This window comes from Capra hircus, chromosome 12, assembly GCF_001704415.2.
Source record: "Capra hircus breed San Clemente chromosome 12, ASM170441v1, whole genome shotgun sequence".
Lineage (NCBI taxonomy): Eukaryota > Metazoa > Chordata > Mammalia > Artiodactyla > Bovidae > Capra > Capra hircus.
In genome coordinates this window covers 19,396,313-19,412,135 of record NC_030819.1, presented here as the reverse complement: position 1 = coordinate 19,412,135, position 15,823 = coordinate 19,396,313, and the positions used below count along the sequence as shown (strand labels likewise).

General features: G+C 36.6%; 1 protein-coding gene and 1 pseudogene across 2 annotated transcripts in view; both read left to right on the top strand.

Annotated features, from left to right (window-relative positions):
• The window catches only part of GPC5 (glypican 5), a 1,608,220-nt gene that overhangs the window by 934,242 nt on the left and 658,155 nt on the right, over positions 1 to 15,823 (top strand). The window lies entirely within an intron of this gene.
• Positions 4,617 to 5,980, top strand: LOC108637294 (annotated as a pseudogene).

Genomic DNA, 15,823 nt, shown 5'->3' with positions numbered 1-15,823 from the left:
CATTAGTGAATATGAATCTCTGCTGCTGCTAAGTTGCATCAGTCGTGTCCGACTCTGTGCGACCCCATAGATGGAAGCCCACCAGGCTCCTCTGTCCCTGGGATTCTCCAGGCAAGAACACTGGAGTGGGTTGTCATTTCCTTCTCCAGTGCATGAAAGTGAAAAGTGAAAGTGAAGTCGTTCAGTCATGTCTGACTCTTAGCGACCCCATGGACTGCAGCCTACCAGGCTCCTCCGTCCATGGAATTTCCCTAATTTGTATCAAATCATTGTGCAGAAAGATGCTTTGGAACTTAGCACACACACAATTTTATAAGACTAAATGGTTTCCAGAGGAAAAACGTCACGCTTTTCTAATCCTGCATTTTTGAGTGTATAAATTGCTCAAATATTGGCTTCTTTCTGAAGCTATTTAACTTACTGTTTTAGTAAATTTTTGTAAAAGAGCAAAAATAAACTTTAATACAACTTAGTGAAAGTATAAAACTACCAATTCCAAATGATTAGGAAATGTGAAAAATTATGAAAAGTAGTTTTAAATGAATGGATGATATATATCAATAATGATTGCTAATAAGTGAATGAAGAAACCATAAGAGAATTTATGGATTTTTCAGAAATGATTGTCATACTTTATAATATTTTTTGTATTTCTACTTGATTTCTTAAATTTAAAGTTTTATTTCCTCCTTAATTAGGAAATGGGTTCCATATTACTTCAACTGGAAGTTTTCTTTCTATGGTTGCCTTATATATGTACCTTTTAATCAAAATAGAAAATGTAATTAGAAATAGAAAACTTCGTCACTGGTGAAAGAAGATCAAAAGAGTAAGGCAGTCAAAGCAGTACTTTCATCACCCCTTTTAAAGGATATAGTCAAGTTAGTGATTCAGTTGGGGAATTTGGAAGGAGAAAATAGCAATTAAATGGAATATCACTCTAGCCAATCAAATGCAATTGTGAACACACTTAAACAGCATATGATCGAACATTACATAAAATATAAGATACAATATATCTAATAAAAATACCTATTGAGGCTTTACAATGTGCATAGTATTTATAGTCAGGTATTTCCTTTCCTAAACTTAGAGCTTTAACACAATAAGCATATCAAGAAGTAGAGGGGAGGAGAAGCAGAACTTCCCTGCCGTTTTTTCTGTAGGTTCTTGTGCTGTCATGGAGCTTGGAGCTGCTTTATAACATTTGATTTATATTTGGTTTCTAGCGTTTCATAAGTGCATAACAACTAGAACTGAAGCCAGAATCTTATTAGTGGAGATGCTCTGCAGTGAAATGTCAACACGGGGCATTTTGTGTTTTACTTTCATTGCTTTAATAGATAGTCCATTTTGTGACAGCATGATCTATTTGAATAATGTGACATTTGGGGGAAGTTTTGAAATTGATTTTTATTCAATTGATATTAATGTTGGGTTAAGACCTGATGTAATAAAGAAAATAGATATGTCATTCTCCATCTGTCTTTTAGAGGGAAGGAGTTTGGGCCAGGAGGCCAACAAGTTGGAAAGGTGCTTCATATTAGCATTAATGCCATGTGTTCTACCTCATCTATTTTTCAGAGCATACTTAAAATGTTCATTTGAGGGGAATGACTGGCAGATAACAATCAGATAGTCTATGACTTGCTACTGCCTAAGCTCTGAGACAAAAACATCTTAGTGGGAAGGATGATAGATTCCATTACCTTATAGATGATCATAATGGGTATTTTATTCAAACATGCTTGATGTGGTGTACAGCCTCAAGTTAATGGAATAATGTAAATATACTACTTCCAAAGCCTTAAGGAAAAAAATAGGCCAAATGATAGATAATTAGATCCTCATATCACTTTTTCATCATTACTCTCACAGTCTCTCATTGCTTCATTAGTATATCCTGAGTATACCAAACCCTGGATAAAACTATTGGCTTGTCCTGGAATTCCTGCCCTACCATTGTCATGCTTTCCCCAGCTACCAGTGGGGTGCCAGTCTCTTTCTTATATCCTAGCATGAAGGTGCAATACCTTAGTTTCCATTTTGTATTTCACAGTAGCCACTTTAACTTAATATGAAGGAGGTTAAAGTCTCTCCATTATACAGAAAATGAGAGAATTAGAAATGTAAAACAGAATACAAGGAAACAAACTCAGAATGTAGGCCTTGTGAGATAAGTTATCACCTTGATATTGCTAAATACTTTCATACTAATATAGAAATTGCTTTTGAACTGTGGTGTTGGAGAAGACTCTTGAGAGTCCCTTGGACTGCAAGGAGATCCAACCAGGTCCATTATGAAGGAGATCGGCCCTGGGATTTCTTTGGAGGGAATGATGCTGAAGTTGAAACTCCAGTACTTTGGCCACCTCATGCGAAGAGTTGACTCATTGGAAGATTCTGATGCTGGGAGGGATTGGGGGCAGGAGGAGAAGGGGTCGACAGAGGATTAGATGGCTGGATGGCGTCACTGACTCGATGGGTGTGAGTCTGAGTGAACTCTGGGAGTTGATGATGTACAGGGTGGCCTGGCGTGCTGCAATTCATGGGGTCGCAAAGAGTCGGACACAACTGAGCGACTGAACTGAACTGAACGACTGAACTGAACTGAACAGGCTGTTTGCAGCACAAAAGATGCATCCCCAAGTTACACCAATACACCTGGCACTCAGTGCAAACTTGCTTTCTGCCATTCAGCCAGGGAACTCAGCTTAATGTCATAAGGCAGAAGTTTTTTCTTCATCCTCTCCAATACAACATTTCTTTATCATTTTTCTTCTCATTACTTTCTATTAAGAATAAGAATTTTTGTGCTTTCCAAGGATTATTCCATTCTTAAATAACATACTTTTTTCCCTTTCTTCCATGACGTGTAACATTTAGGGGATAGAGTAGGAAATTGATCTTAGAAGTCAGATAATACTTCAAAGCCTAGATGTATTGTATTGGGTGTTAGCAATCTAGATGGTAACAAATCTGTCTGCAGTGCAGGTGATCTGGTTTGGATCCCTGGGTGGGGATAGTTCCCTGGAGAAGGGAATTGCAAAACACTCCAATATTCATGCCTGGAGAATTCCATGGAGAGAAGAGCTTGGTGGGATATAGTCCATGGAGTCAGAGTCGAACACAACTGAGCGACACACACGTCACTTCACAAAGGTCTTGCCACATAGTGATAAATATCCTGTATCTCAAGGAATCCTTTCCAGCTTAGGGTCATCAAAAAATTATGTTTTCTCCATATATTTTCTGCCATATCACTTCCAAAAATGCCAAAGAGGACAACTAATGATTAAGCTATATGGCTAGCAGCTGAATTTATATTTGGAAGTTGAAAATGACAATTACATGATTAAGATCAAGTACATGATTTGGTGGAATATTTAAATGTACTCTCAAGTATATATTTTCTAGCATATTTAATAGCAGTGTAATTCTCTAATGTCTGTTTTCCAAACTTTGTGTAGAAATGGACACACTTTTCCTACTACATTAGTTGTAGTCTAGAATAACTGTCATCTCACATGTTAGCAAAGTAATGGTCAAAATTCTCCAAGCCAGGCTTCAACAGTACATTATCTGAATTCCAGATGTTCAAGCTGGATTTAGAAAAGGCAGAGGAACCAGAGATCAAATTGCCAACATCCATTAGATCATTGAAATCATCCAGAAAAATGTCTACCTTTGTGTTACTGACTATACCAAAGCCTTTGACTTTGTGAATCACAATAAACTGTGGAAAATTCTGAAAGAGATGGGAATACCAGACCACCTGACCTGCCTCCTGAGAAATCTATATGCAGGTCAAGAAGCAAGAGTTAGAACTGGACATGGAACAACAGACTGGTTCCAGACTGGGAAAGGAGTATGTCAAGGCTGTATATTGTCACTCTGCTTATTTAACTTATATGCAGAGTACATCATGAGATGCTGGACTGGAGGAAGCACAAGCTGGAATCAAGATTACCGGGAGAAATATCAATAACCTCAGATATTCAGACATCACACTTATGGCAGAAAGCAAAGAAGAATTAAAGAGCCTCTTGATGAAAGTGAAAGAGGAGAGTGAAGAACTTGGCTTAAAATTCAACATTCAGAAAACTAAGATCTTGGCATCCAGTCCCATCATTTCATGGTAAATAGATGGGAAAATAAAGGAAACAGTGACAGACTTTATTTTCTTGGGCTCCAAAATCACTGCTTGTGGTGACTGCAGCCATGAAATTAAGACAGTTGCTCCTTGGAAGAAAAGCTATGACCAACCTAGACAGTATGTAAGAAAGCAGAGACATTAGTTTGCCAACAAAGGTCCATCTAGTCAAAGCTATGGTTTTTCCAGTGGTCATGTATGGATGTGAGAGTTGGACTGTAAAGAAAACTGAGCACCGAAGAATTGATGCTTTTGAACTATGGTGTTGGAGAAAACTCTTGAGAGTCCCGTCAACAGCGAGATCCAACCACTTCATCCTAAAAGAAGTCAGTCCTGAATATTCATTGGAAGGACTAATGCTGAAGCTGAAATTCCAATACTTTGACCACCTGATGTGAAGAACTGACTCATTTGAAAAGACCCTGATGCTGGGATAGATTGAAGGTGGGAGGAGAAGGGGATGACAGAGGGTGAGATGGTTGGATGGCATCAGTAATTCAATGTTCATGAGTTTGATTAAGCTCTGGGAGTTGGTTATGGACAGGGTAGCCTGGCCGGTGGCAGTCCAGATGCGACTGAGTAAGTGAACTGATAACCTTCAAGTTATCAGCTCATTTCAGAGAACAAATATACTAGTTACAAGAAAAATAATAAAATGAAATGATGTTAGGAGAAAAGGAATGGATATATGGATATAAAATCAACTTTTAAATATTATTATATACTATTATAAACTAATTTTCATAACGTAAAACCAAGCCAACAAGATAGGTCTCTGAAAGAGGTAAAACAGTTGAGCCCAGCATTTGATAGAATATTTTACTTCAAGGTCTTTGCCAATGAATAACTCTGGGTAACCTTCATAGAAACCAAAAATAATAGAATAAAAATTTTAAACAGGATGCTAGAGACTGAGAAGCAAAGTTCTAACCTTTATGATTTCAAACAACATAAATTAGGTACCGGTTGATGATTGGTGTACTGTTATACCTTGGTAGTTATAATCTAGACTATCCAGAGAGATCTGCTTTTGTAAAGACTTACTTTTCCCAGAAGATTTAGGAGCCGCGGGGCGCGCCCCCCATGGGCCCGCGCCACCAGAGACGCAAGCCGGAAAAAGGCGCCCCACAAGCCCGGCACCCACCGGCCAGCCCCGTCTTTAGGCACGTCCTCCCGTACACTTGCTCGCCGGAGACACGGAATCCTGAAGGAGATCCGAACTCTTCAGAAGACCACACACCTGCTGTTAAGAAAGACTTTCTGCTGCCTGGCAAGAGAAATATGTGTTCAATTCACTAGTGGTGTGGACTGCAATAGGCAAGCCCAGGCCCTGTTGGCCCTACAAGAGGCGGCAGAAGCGTTTCTAGTTCATATCTTCGAGGATGCCTATCTCCTCTCCTTACACGCCGGCCACATCACGCTCTTCCCAAAGGATGTGCAGCTGGCCTGGAGGATCCGAGGCATTAAGGAAGGGCTTGACTGAGCTCTGGGCACCTGCCCGAGTCTCTGGTTGATACCAGATACCTGTAGCCAAGACCAGATCCACAAAGTACAAGGTGTTGCCTGGACTTGCTCTTTCGAAGCAGAGCGTGGAAGTTTTTTTTAGAAGACGACTGCATGGCTTTCCTCTGTAACAGAGGTAATATATGAGAGAATCAACACATTCCAGAAATCCTGAGAATAATTTTCAGATGAAGAGAGTCTAAGGTTGACTTCACTTTGCAAATTATTCATGTGACTGATTTGGAAGACATCAGATTTTCTAGGTTATGGGCAAAAAGGATATTTACTGATTACTTTAAATCTTCTTTTACCATTAAAATTTTTTACCATATATATATATATTTACTTTTATTTAAAACATGATGGAAAAAATAAAACCAGTCAGTTGCATGGAAGAGCCTGGTGCGTCCAGCGTACAAATCTCTGCCCTTCAGATTGACTTCATCATTAACAGCAGAAGCAAGTTTGTATGTGGACTGTACCTTTCAACAGATTATGCAGCTTTTCAAAAACTCAATTGGGATGAAAATAGAAATTTTTAAAGGTTTGATGTTCTGGGTCCTTCTGGTAAATTCCTGCCAAAATCAATGAGAAATTGCAACTTGTAGAATTTATTTTATTCTTTATTTGCAAATCATAGAAGATGTATCATAATTTATACTTAAGAATTTTTCATTCCATGATTTTAAAGAGCCTTTCCAATGTTTTTACAGGTATTTTTATAACTTCCTTGTGGAGAGAGAATAAAAATAATTCTTAATGAAAAACTTTGAAGCAAAGTTACTGTTATACATAGATTATGCTATGTTCTTTGTGTGTTAGCATTAAATTCTTCATTTGGACACTTTGCCAACACCACAATTTAAACAAGAGAATTGAGGGATGTACCTTTTCCTCCAGTGGAGTAGAGTATGAGCCAACAAAATCCTTGCCCTTCTCGTAACTGAAAGCAGTTTGAGACTTCCAGGGAAATAGGAAGTGCCACCCGAAGATGTTTGGATATTGTGTGTGAAAATGATTATTGAGGGCGGATACTAATAATGATGTGTCAGCCAACTGAATTCAAACTAAAGGGAAGGATCAAGTTCTGTTGTTTGATTAAATTTTAACCCTTTGTAAAAACCTCTTCCTGTTCGACATCAACTCATTTTTATGTAAACATTGGAATAAAGCTTATCTATGAATACATTAAAAAAAAAAAAAAGACTTTCTTTTCGCTTTAACTTAAGGACAGATTTGAGGAAGGTCAATTTGCCCAAAACTGATGGTGGCAGACACACTCTCAGGTGACTCCTTGGTGCTTATGTCTTCGTGTAGTCCTCTTTTGAAGGTAGATAGCACTTGTAACTTGCTTCAAACCAACAGAAAATGGTGAATGAGACAGGATGTCACCCCTATGATTATGCTATGATTATGATTATGCTGTGTTACCCAAGAATCCATCTCGACAGCAGACCCACTCCAGAGAGTCTCCTCCCTGGCTTCATGAAAAGGGTGACCACTGCTGCTGCTAAGTCGCTTCAGTCGTGTCCGACCCTTAGCGACCTCATGGACTGAAGCCTACCAGGCTCATGGTCCTACTTGGTCAGCCTACTTGGTCCATGGGATTTTCCAGGCAAGAGTACTGGAGTGGAGTGCCAGTGGCTTGCAATGTCAGTGGCCTTTTAAGTGTTGAGTGCAGTGTTTAGGTTCACCCACGCGCAGACTCTGTTGCTTACCTCAGTTCCCCTCTGCCCCATACACCAAAAGATAACCCTCAGTTCTTTGCTGTTGGTTTCCCCAACCTCACTTTTGTTTTTTTGGAGGAGAATACCTTTACACCTAAATCACCTAATTTTATTGTAAGGTTTTTTTTTGGTGGTTCTTTGGGTTTGCTATTGAGCATGTGCGTGCACACACAGAGATACATTGCATCCGAATGTACAGAAGACCACATACACATGACTGTACAAGACCACAAATTAATGTCAATAAATTTTAAAGTATAGAACATACGAATACAGAATAAGTAAGGTAGAAACTGTTAACAAAAACTAAGTAGGAAAAATATTTCTTTGGAAGTTAACCTATATACTTCTAATTATCCTGTAGGTTTAATGAGAAACCAAAGAAAATTAGCAAAATATGTAAAAATGGCAGTAAAACATGGTATAAAAACTTGTGGGACACAGCTATTGCTGTGCTCAGAGGAAAATAGCTTTAAATGATTATACTGATGAAGAAAAATTAAGAATCAACCTATGTATCTAGAAGAAACTTTAAAATACCTGAAAAGTAAGTAAAATAATACAAAAAGTAAAACACAAGCAGAAATTTTAAAAATGGAAGTGTATTCAACTGAAAGAAAAAAAATCTTTGTGGAAAGAATAAAACTGAGGCCCTGATGAGAACTAATGAGAAAGTCAGAGGTACAGTTTACTAATATTATCAACAAAAGAGGGGGCAGTATTGTAAATTTTATAGTATTTGTCCACAAGAGAACCTTGAAGTCCCCTTTTTGTGAATAAATTTGAATACTTTGAAATGTAAAATGCCTAGAAAAATTCAACATACTGAACTTAGAATGTGCTGTGTGCTGTGCTTAGTCATTCAGCTCTGTCCAACTCTTTGCAACACCATGGACTGTAGCCCACCAGGCTCCACTGTCCCTGTGGACTCTCCCAGGCAAGAATACTGGAGTAGGTTTCCATGCTCTCTTCCAGGGTTCCCAGCCCAGGGATTGAACCCAGGTCTGCCGCATTGCAGGCGGATTCTTTACCATCTGAGCCGCCCAGGAAGCCCAGGAATACTGGAGTGGGTAGCCTCTCCCTTCTCCAGGGGAAGTTCCTGACCCAGGAATGGAATTGGGTTCTCCTGCATTGCAGGCAAGTTCTTTACCAGCTGAGTTACCCAGTAGTATATTTGAATAGTCTGTATTCTCCTTTTTAAATGGAAACTCTAACTTAAAAAAAAAAAAAAAAAAAAAAAACTTCCTACATAGACTACAGATAACAGCTTCAATAACTGTCTCCATAATGAAGTCTTCCAAATACATTTGGAAGAAATAACAGCAGCGGCATATTCCTCAAGGAGATAAAAAGATGAAAAATTTTAACTTAATAAGACCAGTGTAAAGTTAATACTAGAAATTAACATCTAACATAAATGGTTAAATTTTGGTTAAATGAATGGTTAAATTTCAAAAACTTCCTACTGAAATCAGGAACAAACCAACAGAGCCCACCATGTCTTCCTTGATCTAGTGTTGGCTACAAAGTCATGGGGGCTTTCCAGGTGGCTCAATGATAAAGAATCCACCTGCCAATACAGGAGATGCAGGTTTGATCCTTGGGTTGGGAAGATCCCCTGGAGAAGGAAATGGCAACCTACTCCAATATTTTTGTCTGGAAAATTCCATGGGCAGAGGAGACTAGCAGGCTCAGTCCAGGGAGTTGCAAAGAGTCAGATGTGACTGAGCACATACACATAACATAGTCATGGACCATTTCAAAATTTGCTCACTTCTCTGTTTGAATATAGTTCTTCAATTTTAAAAGTGAAAAATAAGATTCAAGTCACTTTCAGCCTTATATTGTCTTTCTCTATCAATATTTTTGCCCTTAAAACTAAATTAGTAGGCAAATTATATGGGTGAGGTGAAAAAACCAAATGCTTGGCACCTTCCTCTCTTATGGATACCTCATTTGAATCCCTTTAATGGTTATTAGTAACTGGTACTGTACAGGCTAGTGAAGGATAACTTTCCCCAAAAGAACTGGGGACTACCATGTATGAAATGCATTTGTGAAATGTGTCTTCAGTCTTGCTAGTATAAAGTATGTATTGAATACTTTTAACATCACTGTATGAATACTTGAAACATGTGAAAATAGAACATTGCTTTTAGAAATGTTCTATCAAACAAGCACATGACATTAGTGTTAGCTGCTACCTATAATAAATTTTGCATCCATAACTAGTTTGTCATTCATTTCATTTAAGGCCATTGAAGAGGTCTCACATTATCAAGCCAGTGCAATTTGTCTGGATTCTGTTGATAATCTACTCTTAGAGAAAATGGTCTCTGATAGGGGTGACATGGAAAACAAAGGAATGTTCTAATTGAATTGATGTTGCCTGAGTTAATATCTTAAGACAGTTCTGTCACTGATTAACCTATAGGAAGAAGTTTTTTGGTTTACTCTCTTTGAGTATTTGAATGGTAATAGAATTTCTATTTTCAGAAAATGATTTCTCTTTGGCAGTGAACCAGTCTGTTATCTGTGTTTCTTACTTGTAATTCCTCAAAAAGTGTATAAATTTCAATGCCTTTATACTTTTTATAACTCCTTTAATAGAGAGCCAACATTTTCACATAATCCAGATCTGTTTGTTCCTCAGTGGTTACTGAGTGGTTATCTATTTCCTGTTCACTTCTTAATTTTGTTTCTTTAGTTTCAAAACATTTCCATATGTTCTCATAACACACTCGCATACTTACAAACCAGGGTCAAAAAGACACTCAGTGTTGGAGACATAATTAGTATTATTTTGAAACAAATACGCCTTAACGAAGTTTATTCCACTTAGGGATGTATTTTAATAGGTTACTGAGTATTTTGCTAGTAGATGTTAATATTACACTTACCCCAATGTATGTGGGAACAACCCATACCTTGTACACTGCTTTTAGATAAATAGTAAAAATAAGTTGAAGCTAAGGACTGTTTTAAGTTCTTCTTGGTTAGGGGAACAAAAATAATAAATGTTAGGAACTTTTATTGATGTTTATTCAATCATTCTTATTCAAATGCTTTCAGTAATAGACATGGTAATGAGTATCCATATAAATAAGAGACTTTAGATTTTCACATCTCTTTTCAATCTAGTTATTAGCCCTCCTGCAGAGTACATCATGAGAAACTCTGGGCTGGAAGAAGCACAAGCTGAAATCAAGATTGCTGGGATAAATATCAATAACCTCAGGTAGGCAGATGATACCACCCTTATGGCAGAAAGTGAAGAAGAACTAAAAAGCCTCTTGATGAAAGTGAAAGAGGAGAGTGAAAAGGTTGGCTTAAAGTTCAGCATTCAGAAAATGAAGATCATGGCATCTGATCCCATCACTTAATGGGAAATAGATGGGGAAACATGGAAACAGTGTCAGACTTTATTTTTGGGGGCTCCAGAATCACTGTGTATGGTGACTGCAGCCATGAAATTAAAAGGCGCTTACTCCTTGGAAGGAAAGTTATGACCAACCTAGATAGCATATTCAAAAGCAGAGACATTACTTTACCAACAAAGGTCCATCTAGTCAAGTCTATGGTTTTTCCAATGGTCATGTATGGATGTGAGAGTTGGACTGTGAAGAAAGCTGAGCGCCAAAAAATTGATGCTTTTGAACTGTGGTGTTGGAGAAGACTCTTGAGAGTCCCTTGGACTGCAAGGAGATCCAACCAGTCCATTCTAAAGGAGATCAGCCCTGGGTGTTCTTTGGAAGGAATGATGCTAAAGCTGAAACTCCAGTACTTTGGCCACCTCATGCGAAGAGTTGACTCATTGGAAAAGACTCTAATTCTGGGAGGGATTGGGGGCAGAAGGAAAAGGGGACGATGGAGGATGAGATGGCTGGATGGCATCACCGACTCGATGGACATGAGTCTGAGTGAACTCCGGGAGATGGTGATGGACAGGGAGGCATGGCGTGCTGCGATTCATGGGGTTACAAAGAGTTGGATATGACTGACTGACTGAACTGAATATTACTATAAAATGTTTCAGCTTATCAAAAGATAGCACTACAGAAGAACGCAGGAAATTCCTTACGTGAAAACTATAGGTTTTCATATTGCTATAAATAGTTTCAACAAATTGGTCATCTAGAATTAAGGAACCAGTATCTCATTCAATTTAATCATATTTCTGAGAACCTATAATTTGGATACAAGAAAACTTGTCAGATTTCCCATTTTAATCTTACAAGTGCCCTTTGAAAGTTTTGCAGAAATATCAGTGATCATCAGCAGAGGTAAATCCTGTACATGTACCACCTGTCAGGTTATGTATTTATTCTCTGACAGCACACAATTTCTGATGCCTCTCAACTTCTCTAGGCCTGAAGCAAGAATCTCGGAAATAAACTAGATGCTATGGACTACATGATGAGAAACAATGTTCTTGTCCAGTTATCATTCTGCTCTATATAACTGGAAACTGTTTTATTACTGCTTATTTGAAAGGTGTACTTACTAAACCACTTTGGGGAGAAATCTTAACAACATTGAGCATTACATTCCATGAACATGGTATATCGTTCCTTTTGTTTCAACCTTCTAACATTTTTTTTGCAGGTTTTCTTTTTTTTTTCCCCCCAGCTTTCAATTTGTAGCATTTTAATGCCTTTTTTGTTTTGGTAAGTTTGCTGTTTAAAATGGCTCAACTGTAGTGCTGAAGTACTGCCTAGTTGTACAAGAAGGCTCTGATGTAGAGCTTAAGTTATGGTGCTGTTGGCTATGAGTTCAATGTTAATGAATCAATACATTAAATACAATATTTATAAACAAACACATATACAACAAAGTTATGTATTAATCATATGATGAAAATGTGAACAGATGTTCACAGAAATCTGATTGTGCATTTCTTTTATGTGCAGTTGGTCCAATATCTGTTAGTGTAGTGTTTTCTGTGATTTAATAGAACACAACTACCTTGAATTACAGAATTTAGCTGTAAGCTAATACATATGAAGAATTTAATATTCATTCCTTAGTGTTGAACATATTTATGAAGAACTTACCAGGTGCTATCAACTGTGATCATCAGGAATCCAGCAGAGAAGAATAGCACTGGCCACATTATTTTTTTTCAAATGTTTCCTGACAAACATTAGTCTAAAAGGCCTTAATTTTACTACATGATAATATACTTACGTCTTCACAGAAAAATAACATGAAAAATAATTTCGCTTGTCTGAAAATGGACCTATTTTTTTAGTTAATAAACATAACCAACCCTTAAGAATCAGTGCATGAAGATCTAGGCAATGATAGTGTAATGGTATCAGGGTAGTCATTATAAAATTGGGTTACTCATTACAACAGAAATTCTTGTGTATACTCCAATTTGTCTATTTTAAGAAAACATAAACTTATCTACAAGTTTGTAAACTATTCTTTATGGTTAAGTTACTTTTGTCAGGTAGCCTCATGAGAACATAATGCCCTAGTAAACAAACTCATAAATGCTGTATCCAGTCATAATTTACTCTAAATGTGACCATATAGTCATTAAACATTTGTTCAACTTTAGTTCCATTTCAGAATTAAAAACAATTTTATGTTCTTCACTGAGAAGAACACTGAATAACAACTGTATTTTCTTTGGCTGAACTGGAACAATGTGCATACGATTCTCTTGTCAACTTTAAGAAATAAGAAATCACCCTTGTGAAATAATTGATTTTCTTAAAAACAATTCAAAAATTTTTTATATGTTATATGTATGTATAGTAAATGATTACCCTCATTATGAGACATAGTTACAGTAAATCGCTGTCTACTCTGAGCACTGTTGAAAATAAAATCATAAACTGCCCTCCCGCATTCAGATGACCTGGTTTACTTGTTTTTTTCTGAAAGCTAGGTTATGTTTGTTTCATTGAGCTGCATATTAGCTTTAACTAGGGTCACTATTTTGTAACTTCAACCTGTCTCTTTTTATCAGTGTGTATATACTTTGCATGCTTTTTAAAAATCAGGGAATTTTGCTTGCTATTAAAAATATGTTAAAGCTATGATTTACATCAGACCTAGAATTAATAACATTGCCCTGAGAATAAGGTCCACAATTTTAACAAGGCTTTTGAAGCTTTTTATACCTAAAATGATTCTCAGTATTTTGGACTCTTACCTCCCAGTTTCCCATTTTCTGCAATCTTCTTGTCACAATGAGTGTTGCTCTATTACTTTATTTCACAACTGCGTCTTTATCTTCAGTGTTTCTTCTATCTTATATCCATGTCTAGTATACCCTAATATCAGGCAAGATAGTACTGCTTAATATCTTTTCCTTTGAGAGAATAAATTTCCTTTTCTGTGTGCTTTTGTAGCACTCGATATTTTGCCCATCACAGCACTTATTTCATTCCATTACACTTGACAACCAATTTATTTTTCTGCCCCATTAAACTGGTAGTTTTGTGAGATCAAACACCATTTTTAGTTTAGTTTTTTTTTTTTTTTAACTTGGCGCAATGCCTGATACATTATATTCAGTATCTTTCATTTTTTGTTAAGAATAGTGAAAAATTCTCTGAAACGTGGATATTGGGTGTCATGTTGCATTGTTGAGAACCAGAATTAAAGTCAGAGGGAAAGAAAAAAAGTGGACATATGCCAAATACCAAGTTTTACTCAGTTCAGTTAGCCTAGATCTAGTTCTAGTTCAGCTTTTTCCTTTTTTTGTTTGTTCAGGATCCTGAACAAACTCTTTGGCCTACCCAATACTAAAGTGTAAGATTCTCTTTGTGTATTCCTGATGGAATAAAGTTGTGTGCATATTATCCTATGCTATAAGTGAGAGTCCTGAGTGAGAATGTATCCAGTTACAAGTAATCTCTGGAAGTAGGATGGGAGATGTGAGGAGAATTGAATGTGCAATTACTATTGTGTGGGAATTGTATATATTCCTTTTAAATATTTTAGCTAGAAAAATCACTAGAATAGAAATATATACAGAAATTTCAAATGATAAGAGGCAAAGAAGGCAGTTTCAGTAAAAACTTGATTAATACAAGTGGGAAAAATCAGGTAATTGGAAAGGCAGCAAGAAATATATATATATTGTCCATAGACAATATATGGAATGCTCCATAGACAATATATGTATTTGGAGAAGGAAATGGCAACCCACTCCAGTGTTCTTGCCTGGAGAATCCCAGGGACGGGGGAGCCTCATGGGCTTCCATCTATGGGGTTGCACAGAGTTGGACACGACTGAAGCGACTTAGCAGTAGAGCATTGTCCATAGAAGCATGAGCTTTAGGGATAAGATCAAATGTTAATTACATATAAACTAATGTAATTGGATTTACTTAATATATTAAAATATAAGGAATCCTAACCTGAATTAATGAACAGGTTAGCTCTGTGATATTCTTAATAGATCATGCTAGTATAAAAGGCACAAAAAGGTTGAAGACAGAGGGATATTTATAATTGAAATACTACAGAAATGGGAATGTGAGCATCTGCAGTACTGCCTTGAAGGCAACCTTAAGTGGGGGGGAAATGGCATTTTGTATTAACAATGGATGCAATATTTGAAGAAGATGTAGTAGCCAGGAAATTTAATGAACCAAGACATGTGAAAACTGAATATGAATAACAAATTTAGAAATAAAAGGAGACTGTAAACCAGAATCATAGTGAAAAATGTACATTTGTCAGATATTGAGTCAATGAAAATGTACAAATTATATAAATGACTGCAGTAAAATAACCATCATGCTTCAATATGTAATTTACAGAGAGGCTAGAAAATAGGAAAAAAAATATAGAATTAACATGAAAGCACTAACACTTGGTAAATATTATAAATGCAATCTATATTTAGAAAACAATATTTAAACAGTATATTATAAAGGTATTGAAGATATTATAAAACTTTATAATACAGCAGTAGAGAAAACTAAATATTGGATTGTATGAGGATAAATACACATAACAAAATAGTTAAACAAAATCCCATGGCAAGGATATCTCACACACACACATAAACAAATGCTTAATAGCGACATATTTAAATAGCATCTAAGTTGAGAAAAAGGAAAAGGGATGCTCACAAACTAATGTGTATATATAGCCTATTATGTACTTGAGATTCCTAGGTATTTTAATGTAATATAATCAAATTTAGAAGCCAGTTTTTCATCTCTGAAGTTAGCAAGAGTTGAAGATTGACTTTTCAGGTGGTTGGAGTATAGGGCTGTACTATGTAAAAATAATATAAAATGTTACGCCTTTTAAAAGGAAATTGGGTAGTAATGAACCCACTTCTAAAATTCTAGTGCAGATGTGCACGAATAGTCTTCATAATATTAATAATATTTTAGTAAAAACGATTAGATTGAACTGCAAATATTCCTGTTAAAATATTAGGGTTCAATGATGGTACATTAACAAT